Raw genomic sequence first — 9,514 nt, 5'->3', positions numbered from 1 at the left:
GTCGTATGCAGGTTCAGCGGATCGTACCCCACATCCCCCTCGTAGGTCGTGGTCGGCCTTGCCCACACGGGAGACCGCGCGCGGTCGGGGCGGCCCCCAGTCTCTGGAGATGTTATGCGGAAGCAGAACGGCTCGGCCCCGGTGGCGGCGGCATCGAGGAGTTCGGCCACCCTAGTGAACAGCGCGTCATGGCCGGCGTCGAGCAACCGGCATCTCAGTAGTTCCCTTGCTACCAGAAGCGCGGCCCTCGTGTTTGCCATCTCGTGCCGGTCTTGGGAGTTTGCCGCAGCGTGGCCGGCAGCACGCGCGGGTCGGCGACGCTCATCGTGCCGTCGGCACCAATCAAGGCGGGGTGGCGGCGCGTCCCTTGGCCGAAGGGCGACACTCGAGCAGTACGAGCGTTGTGTCCTTCGGTGCGCGTCGGCTGCGCCTCCACCATCAGAGGCGTTGGAGCTGGGGTAGGCCAGGTCGTTGGAGAAGAACGAGGTGAGGTCGTCGGAGAAGTGAGATTTAGACACGCCCCCTACCTAGCGCGCCAAATGTCGGATTTCGGGCTCCGCAAAACCCGTAAGATTCGAACACAGGGGCGTGACGCAGATCTCTCACACTACACATCTACCTAGCGCCTCGCTCTTCTCCTAGTGATGGGAATGGAATGCAAGCAAGCAAACAAGTAAAGCGCACACGAATTTACCCAGGTTCAGGCCACCTTGTGGTGTAAAACCCTACATCCTGCTTTGGTGGATTGGCCTTGCAAGGGCTCAAGTATGAACAAGTACAGTGGTTTCCTGAGCTCAGGAGGCGAGCTCAAGAGGGGTGAGGAGGCAGATGTTCTTGCTCCTTTGCTATGCTAAGTCCCAGTGAGTTGGTGAACCAGATCTCTCCCCTCTATGATGGGAACCCTAGCTACTTATATAGGCGGCCAAGGTCCTCTTCCCCCGAAATGTTTAGGCGGGAAGGGAATCCCAAAACGGCCATTTTGAGCGGGAACACAAGGATGCTCTTATCCTGACAAAAGGTGGTCTTCGCCTGCAAAGAGGGAAAGCGGTGACGCGGTGGTAGGCTCGACGATGACATCCTTCCTACTATCCTTGCGGTCTTCTTTCTTGTTGCACCGAAGGGGAAACCTTTGTCTCGCCCCTCGAGAACTTGCGCCTATGCGGTCTCCTTTGCACCAATATGGAAACTGCGCCCGCACGCGCACGCACCGAGTCGCCGCGTCCCACTGCCGCCTCCCCGCGCCCGTTCTGGTCCCTTCCCACTCGCAGCCAACACGCCCGCCCCCTCCCTCGCTGCAGAGCCGTCCCTGGAGCCCCACAGCACCGCCGTCAGGTCGGCCGTGGCAACTAGCGGTTGGCCACAGCAGGCCCCTGCCCTGGACGGTGCCGCCCGAGCCACTCCCGCTCGCCAGCTGCCCTCTGGAGCAGCTCGAGCTCATCCACGAGTCGTCTGCTAGCGTTCGTTGCCGCCACGTCGCCCTACAAGCTACAGAACGGCGGTTCGCCGTTCTTATCCACGGCCGCCGTCGGAACCAACCTTGGCCGCCTATAAATAGGAGCCCCCAAGCCCGTCCACTCCCTCAGGCAACCTCAAGCCGTCCCCCTAGTGCCCCCTCAGCCAGCAAACGATGGAGGGAGGCTTTCTCCCTCATCTCCGGCCAGTTCGGCCGCCGCCGCCCAATGGTTCCGTTTGTCGCAAACAGAGACTCCCCAGCCCATCCAGTACTACCGTCCAACTCCCCTCGACCGTGCGGAGCCGCCCAGCCTCTCAGCTCCGATCGGGAGCCACCGTAGCCCAAACCCCCAAATCCTCCTCAAGCCACCTCTGCCGCGGAGCTCGCCGCCGGCGACTCCCTCCGTCCCCGCCACCCTCTCGACCACCGGGAGGACCGCCCTGGACTGGCGGATCCATCCCTCCCCTCAGAATCCCGTGGGGAGCCACCATTCGATGGCATTGATCGCCGGAGCCCCGCCTCCGCTCGGACAGAGGAGGAAGGAGGCGCGGGCGACCGCTCAAACCTGACCAGTGGGCCCAAGGGACCCACTGTCAGTGACCCCGAGACGGTCCACACTGGCAAAGTGAAAGCGTAAAGCCCAGAGTACGCTTCCCCCACCCCCCGAACCGTTTTTTCTTTTTCTTTTTATTTTACTTATTTATTAAAAACAGAATTTTGACTAGGCTAAATCTTTTTAAATATTATCCCAAATGATTTGATTCTTTTTCTCTTGTTTCTCAAATTTTGTCTAGTTTATTTTCATATTTATTTGAAAAAAATTCAGACAACTTTTTTGTACTGTTTTGAAACTATGTGTTAATTTGAATATTTTCAAAAATAGGATTTTTGAAGAAGAAGGCAACTTTCAAAAGTGCACCCCAGTTGCATACTCTTGAAGGCAAGCATTCTGAACCCTGGCATAATATTGTTGTGTGTTGATACGGTTACAACACCACCTTAACATGAAGTATCCGTTATTTTATGTGATGATATGATCATACTCATGAGTGCATAATGAATGTTCCTTGCTATTGGAACTTGATATGCTTGTGATAGTAATCACCCTCGTATGCCTTTCATGCCTATCGAAAGGAAGTCGGGAAAGTCTCGGTCTTGGGTAGACACGAGCTTGTCTCTAGTTCCTCGTCGAGACGGTTGTGTCTGGTATGACATGATGAGGTATGATGACTGGTGATTCTGTCTGTTGGTTGATATTTATTTGCTATGCTAATCATGCAGGGAATACTTAAACCTCTTGAGTCGACCGTAGATTGAGTCTTGTTCCAGTAACCCCCATACTTGTTTCGTACAACCACTTGTCCCTACCATAGGTAGGGTACGGTTCAGTAAGTTGTCAACCCCTTTCTAGCACACACCGTACAGAGAGGCCATGGTGGAAGATATCGGCTGCATCCGGTAGGCATGCCACCTGGTCCGAGGGCATGGGTGTTTCCGGTTGTAGCCGAGGGGGTAGCTCCCCTAGTTTGCGCGCGTTATAAATTTTGTGATCCCATGCTAATCAAGTTTGTAGCCTCCCCACTTAGAGTTTTGCTTAACGAGTGTCGTGGGTGATTCCAGACACCGGTAAGTCAGGCTGGTGTGTGCGGTCAGGTGTGTTTTCAATTAAAAGACCGTAGGCAGAATTAGTCCCGATGGACTAACGGAATCCGTTACTCATGGGTAAAGAGTACACCCTCTGCAGGGACTACATCTATACAAATAGCCGTGTCCATGGTTAAGGACTACAGTCTGGGATGGGTCAAGTGTCGGTCTTAGTGTCGGTCTTCGGAGGAAAAATTACTAAACCCGAACATGGATCATGACTTGTGACTCTTGATGATTGTGATCACTATTATTATGGACTAACCATTTATATTAATTGAATTGTTGAGTATCCCTAGGACGGTTCTACCTCCTGGATATTCACTGTGATTATTTACTTTATAAGCCCTTTATGCGGTGTCGCACAGACGCCCGACTGTGGCATGTTTGTTACTTATTTCACTTATAAGCCCTTTATGTGGTGTCGCACAGACGCCCGACTGTGGCATGTTTGTTATTTATTTACTTATAAGCCCTTTATGTGGTGTAGCACAAACGCCCGACTATGGCATGTTTGTCATTTATTTACTTATAAGCCCTTTATGTGGTGTCGCTCAGACGCCCGACTGAGGCATGCTTTAAATTATTATCCTTTCGAGGTGTCGCTTCAGACACCCGATTGGTGCATGTTAATTCTACTCCATAATTTGCATATTCATGTTGTATATGAACAACCTGCTTGCGTGCATCATGGATTTTATTTTGTGACTGACATTGTGATCATAGAATATTTCAGAGCATGATTATCTATTGTTATATTAAACATGTGTTCATAATGTCTGCGAGTACATTCAAAAGTACTCACTGGCTTGTCCCTGGCTATTGTCTTGGCCAGATTCTTGCATGGAGAGGAGCGTTGCGATGACAACCCCGGAACCTACGCAAGGATGATAGCAGCCTCGCGAAGATAGGAGTTATCCAAGTCAGCTGTTCCTGTGGGAAATGGAGTCCCATAGACGCTGATGAACCTCAAACCGCTTCCGCCATCAACCACTAGAAACCTTGTGTTGTACTCATAGGCCAGAATGGTCTTGTACTACATATTATGTATTTTGCTTGGAGTTTCTGTATCAAGTTGGTGTCTCATCAGCTAACAGTAATCCTGGGGCTGGTGAGCACAAGGGCCATTTTCTAGGAAATTAATATCCCAAAAAACCGGTCCTGACAACCTTGGTATCAGAGCTAGGCTGACCATTGGCTAATCCTATCTTAGCCAGGTCGATAAACCTAGGTTAACCAACCTACCAGAGCTTAACCTAACCCCGGCCAAGCTTCTCGTGTAAGATAGCCACACAGTGACTCCGACACCTTTTGGCAGTCGGTGCCCAACCTATCAGCCTAGCCTGTCGATCACGCGCTAGTGGCCGACACCTAAATTGTCTCTTTCGCAAGCGTGCGAAGGAAGACTCCGTCCCCTTTTTCTATAAAAAGGGCACGCTAGCCTCAACCCAGCACAACACAACCTCTTCCACAAACCAAGCTAGCCTGGCCCCGTCGTGCACAATGAGACCACAACAACCAACCTTGGAGGTTTTGTGATCGTGCTAGCAAACCTCACCCGCCGTGTCTTTGCATTACAAGAGCCCCCAGAGTATGTTGTGTATCAAGGGCCCATGGGCGGTGAGAGTCGTCAATTCTGGGCCACTGTACACATCTATGGTAGGGGTCTATCACCAGAACGCCCCTACAGGTTCACCGGAAGGACAACTTCCTTTGAACCACAAGCCATCCAACTAGCTGCTCGAGAGGCTGTAATTCAACTCCGGCACTTGTCGCCTAGAGTCAACTGTCGCTCGTTCTACTACTACCCCAGCCGTGACGGGTATGGTAGGCCACCCCAGGTTGCCAACGGAGATCACGAGACGGACCCTGCATTGTTGCATCTGGTGCGCTATGTAAGTGCACTAGAGGAACTTTTCGATCAAATCACCCTTGATCTGATCGCAGCTCGTGGAGAACTGGTTCGCCGAGCCCCTGTGAGAGGAGAAGATGAGCCCGACGCCGACAACCCAGTCGTGCTGTTCCGACAACCGATCGAGTCCTTAAGGTAAGCCCCAGCCATCGGCCAAAATGCGTTAGTGTCCCCAGAAGTGCTTCGTCGCCTTTTTGGAACAATCCCTGGGATGGTCATCATCGCTACCCCGACCATGCAGCCCCTCAACCCCCTCTAGCTAATCCCGACGATGAAACCCGTAGAGAGGCCTCGACGTCCACAAGGCACGCCCGCTTAGATATTAACGAGGTAGACTAAGTCACTCGAGTAGTACCGAGTCTCAGTATGTCCACGCCCTGTAATTGTGTGATCTTGTATCGCCATAATTAATGCAGCCTGCTTATGTGCCTCCGTTTAGAATAGTAGCCTTGCACAAATATGTTAGCGTGCGGTTGCATTTTTAATTCCGGGCACAGCTACCAAAACCACCCCGACGACACCCACAGTAATACGTCACTTTTGTGAGATATGTGTATCTGTAGCATTGACCCTGATTCCATAAGAGCAGAACCGACAAACTAATTACCCTTCACCACAGTAAATAACCCAGCCCCAATGCTATATAAAAGGCCACCTCGTGACCCTGCCAAGTACCCCTCACCTTGTGCACAACTCCCACAACCATTTCTTTGGCATGCCGAGCCCTAGTATTTATCTAAGAACTCCAGATGCAACCACGGGTAGTTTTGTTAAAATTTTGTGGGACTTTAGCGGCAGTACCATGAGTGCTGTCCATCCACCCCAGTACGAGTTTATCAAATCGAGGATCACCCCATCCACCTCGAAATATTGGGCAGCGGTGCACATCCCTCCCACAAACACAAACCAAGACCCAGCGGAAGTCTCCTTCGTGGGGAAATCTATGCCGACTCCGCATATGGCCATAGAAGCTGCTGCGTACGAAGCCCTTTCTCGCCTTCGATTTGCCGTACCCTATGCCAGCGAACAGGGGTATTATTACTTCCTGAGTCGTGCAACACCCGGAGAAGTAACATCTTTTCCCGGTGGACAAATCGAGAGAGACCCAGTACTGGCCAACCTTGCCCAGTATGTCATCGCTCAAGAGCGTTTGACCCAACGAGTAATTGGTTATCTCTAGAGCCTTGCTGATTTAAATCCTTAGATCGCCATCGGCAGACCACTGAGGCCCGACCAGGAGAGGCACATTCGTCGACTCGTCAATCCGCTTCCCCCGATAGAAGAAGAGTGTGCCCCAATCCCAGAGACATTTTCTCAGGACCCTGTCCATTTACCGTTGTCGTTGTAGACGTCACTACTATGCTTATTATCCCAGCATTTATTTATGTGTTACAACTTATGCGTGGTATCCCGAATTTGTGCGATGTATTAAATTTTTAGTTGCAATTAATGTGAGTGGTTTTTACTACTGCTAAATTTTATTAACAGTTTCACTCTCGGTAAATTCTGAAGTGAGATTTTTCCCCTGAGTTGTTGCGGCATAAATCTCTTCACGACATAGATTTTTATTCACGCAGCACCACGACAACAGGCGCACAACCACAACCACTCAACCTCATGCACTAATTGCAAATACACGTACACAAGTTACACCTAACTAATCACCTCTGAAGGAGAGATTAGTGGGAGTTTGTTTGGGTGTAAGATTGCCTCCAGCACACCGACAACAGATAGAACCCGACATCGCACTTAATCCTCATGATCACCGCCACCGCGGAGAGCTAACACTCGAGCTGCAGCATCCCGACGTTCATCGAGGATCATCACGCACAAGAGCACGGAGAACCCCAGCAATGCCGCCAACCCTCCGCACATCAGGATCACGTACCAGTCCGACATCACCTCCGCCATTGCAGCCTTGTTTCGAGCTCCTGCAAACAGAAATGGAGAAGAAGGAAGGAGAAGGAGAAGCGAGGCCAGTTGTGAGGAAGAAGAAAGGAGCACCTCGGTCGTTTTATAGCTCGAGATCAGTGTACGGTGGGCGAAGTCCACTAGAGCCGCTCGTCGCTCGATCGCCGGTGTTCGGAGGCGAATCCGCGAGCAGTGCCGACAGCGCACTGGCCCGCGAGGTGAGTGCACGCTGCGCACTATCGCAGTACGGCCTAGATGCCCTACGCGTTAGACGTTGCCGGTAGAGAAAGCGCGGGAAAGCACGCGGGAGAGAGGAAGAAGAGAGAGCCGGAGGTAGAAGAAGAGACTGACAGTGGGCCCCGGGTCCACCTGTCAGCCAGAGAGAGCACTGTGGTCTCGGGTGCAACCAGCGTATTTTAGTAATTTAGAATTTTATTCTAAATTTACTATAACCAAAAGTAGAAATTTCCCGTAGATTTTTCCACGCAATGCCAGTATGCCACACTATAGCTTTACACCACATAATTGCCCTCTCACTGTAGCCACGTTTTAATTACATGAGTAGGATGGTTATTTTTGTGAAGGTAAGAGTAATTATTTTTAAAAGAACGGCCCTTAGCAAATCTCGAGGACGAGATTTTTCTTAAGGGGGGTAGTGTTGTAACACCCCAAAAATTTAACCATGATTTGTTTATTAAAATTTTGCCAGGAAATTAAATTTTTATTTTCTGGATTTTATCTTTTGATTTCAGAACCTCTCTTTTCTTTGATATTATGGAGTTTTTACCCCAAGTGAGAACTTAAGAAAAATAATAATGGGCTTGTATACCCTCTCAAGAAAACATTTCTTTTATCAGTGGATTTATTTGCATAATTGTTTTTCCTGAGCTTTATTCTTTTATAAATGATTTTTCATAAGTTTTAGAGCCTCTTTTGCACTGCAACCATTTCAAATTCTTCTCTAAAATTCCCACCAAAATTTGGGGGGGGGGGGGGTCATGTGATGTTCCCACATCACTTTTGTGCAAAAACCTCTTTTAGTCATTTGGAAATTTTGGGCTCTACCCCTAGTTTTCAAGTCTAGTCCAGTTTGTAAAATTGCACTACAACCTATTTAAATATTTCTTTAAAACTTCCACCAAAATTAGGGTTTGTTAGTAGGAGTATATTATTCAATTTTATGCAAAAACCCACTGGTGTTCCTTGAAAATTTTGAGCAAATCATCCTCTTTTGCTCCCTGGTCAAGTTTGGTATTTTCTACTGCAACCCCATTTTATTTTGCTCTATTGCCCATGATTCTTTTTCGTGCTTATAGTCAATCCTACCAAACCCTTAAGTCCAGGAGAGTGGACCCATTGGAGCATTTTTGGTCCATGCAATGATAGCCTTTAGTTTCTGTCTAGAATTGATTTTCTCAAAAAGCTGCACTAACAAGTTTCTATTCTTGCCAAACTAACCTTGCCACCCTCTTATTCATCAAATGAGACTATGATCTGGAGTTTTTGGCCACCCCAAGAGTTGCCTGGATGCCCTTAGCATTCTGTCAAACACCTTGAGTGCATGAACAGAATTGGCATGAATTTTAGTTTGCATTGTGAGCTTGATCCTCTGACCCAACAAACTTGTCCACTAAGCCCATAGCTAACCCTAACCAAGGCCTGTTAACTGACAGCCTCGTTCAAGCTCTCTAGCACACAATGGCATTACGTCTAGCACCTGGCGTGCGTGCGCTCGGCGCGCCCAGAGCGCACGTTTTGCACGCGTACGCATCGAGTCGCCGCGTCCCACTGCTGCCTCCCCACGCCCCGTTCTGGTCCCTTCCCACTCGGAGCCAACACGCACGCCCCCTCCCTCGCCGCAGAGCCGTCCCGGGAGCCCCACAACGCCACCGTCAGGTCGGCCATGGCAATTAGCGGCCGGCCACAGCAGACCCCTGCCCTGGACGACGCCGCCCGAGCCACTCCCGCTCGCCAGCTGCCCTCTGGAGCAACTCGAGCTTATCCATGAGCCGTCTGCTAGCGCCCGTCGCCGCCACGTCGCCCTGCAAGCTAAAGAACGGCGGTTCGCCGTTCTTATCCACAGCCGCCGTCGGAACCAACCTTGGCCGCCTATAAATAGGAGCCCCCGAGCTCGTCCACTCCCTCAGGCAACCTCAAGCCGTCCCCCTAGTGCCCCCTCAGCCAGCAAATGACGGAAGAAGGCTTTCTCCCTCGTCTCCTGCTAGTTCGACCACAGCCGCCCTCCAGTCCCGTTCATCGCAAACAGAGCCTCCCTAGCCCATCCAGTACTACCATCCAACTCCCCTCGACCATGCGGAGCCGCGCAACCTCTCAGCTCCGATCGGGATCCACCGTAGCCCAAACCCCCAAATCCTCCCGAAGCCACCTCCGCCGCGGAGCTCGCCACCAACGACTCCCTCCGTCCCTGCCACCCTCTCGACCACCGGGAGGACCGCCCTGGATTGGCGGATCCATCCCTCCCCTCAGAATCCCGTGGGGAGCCGCCGTTCGCCGGCGTTGATCGTCGGAGCCCCACCTCCGCTCGGACAGAGGAGGAAGGAGGCGTGGGCGACCGGTCAAACCTGACCAGTGGG

The sequence above is a fragment of the Triticum dicoccoides genome, chromosome 7B (genome assembly GCF_002162155.2).
Source record: "Triticum dicoccoides isolate Atlit2015 ecotype Zavitan chromosome 7B, WEW_v2.0, whole genome shotgun sequence".
Classification (NCBI taxonomy): Eukaryota; Viridiplantae; Streptophyta; class Magnoliopsida; order Poales; family Poaceae; genus Triticum; species Triticum dicoccoides.
Note: the sequence above shows the minus strand (reverse complement) of the source record.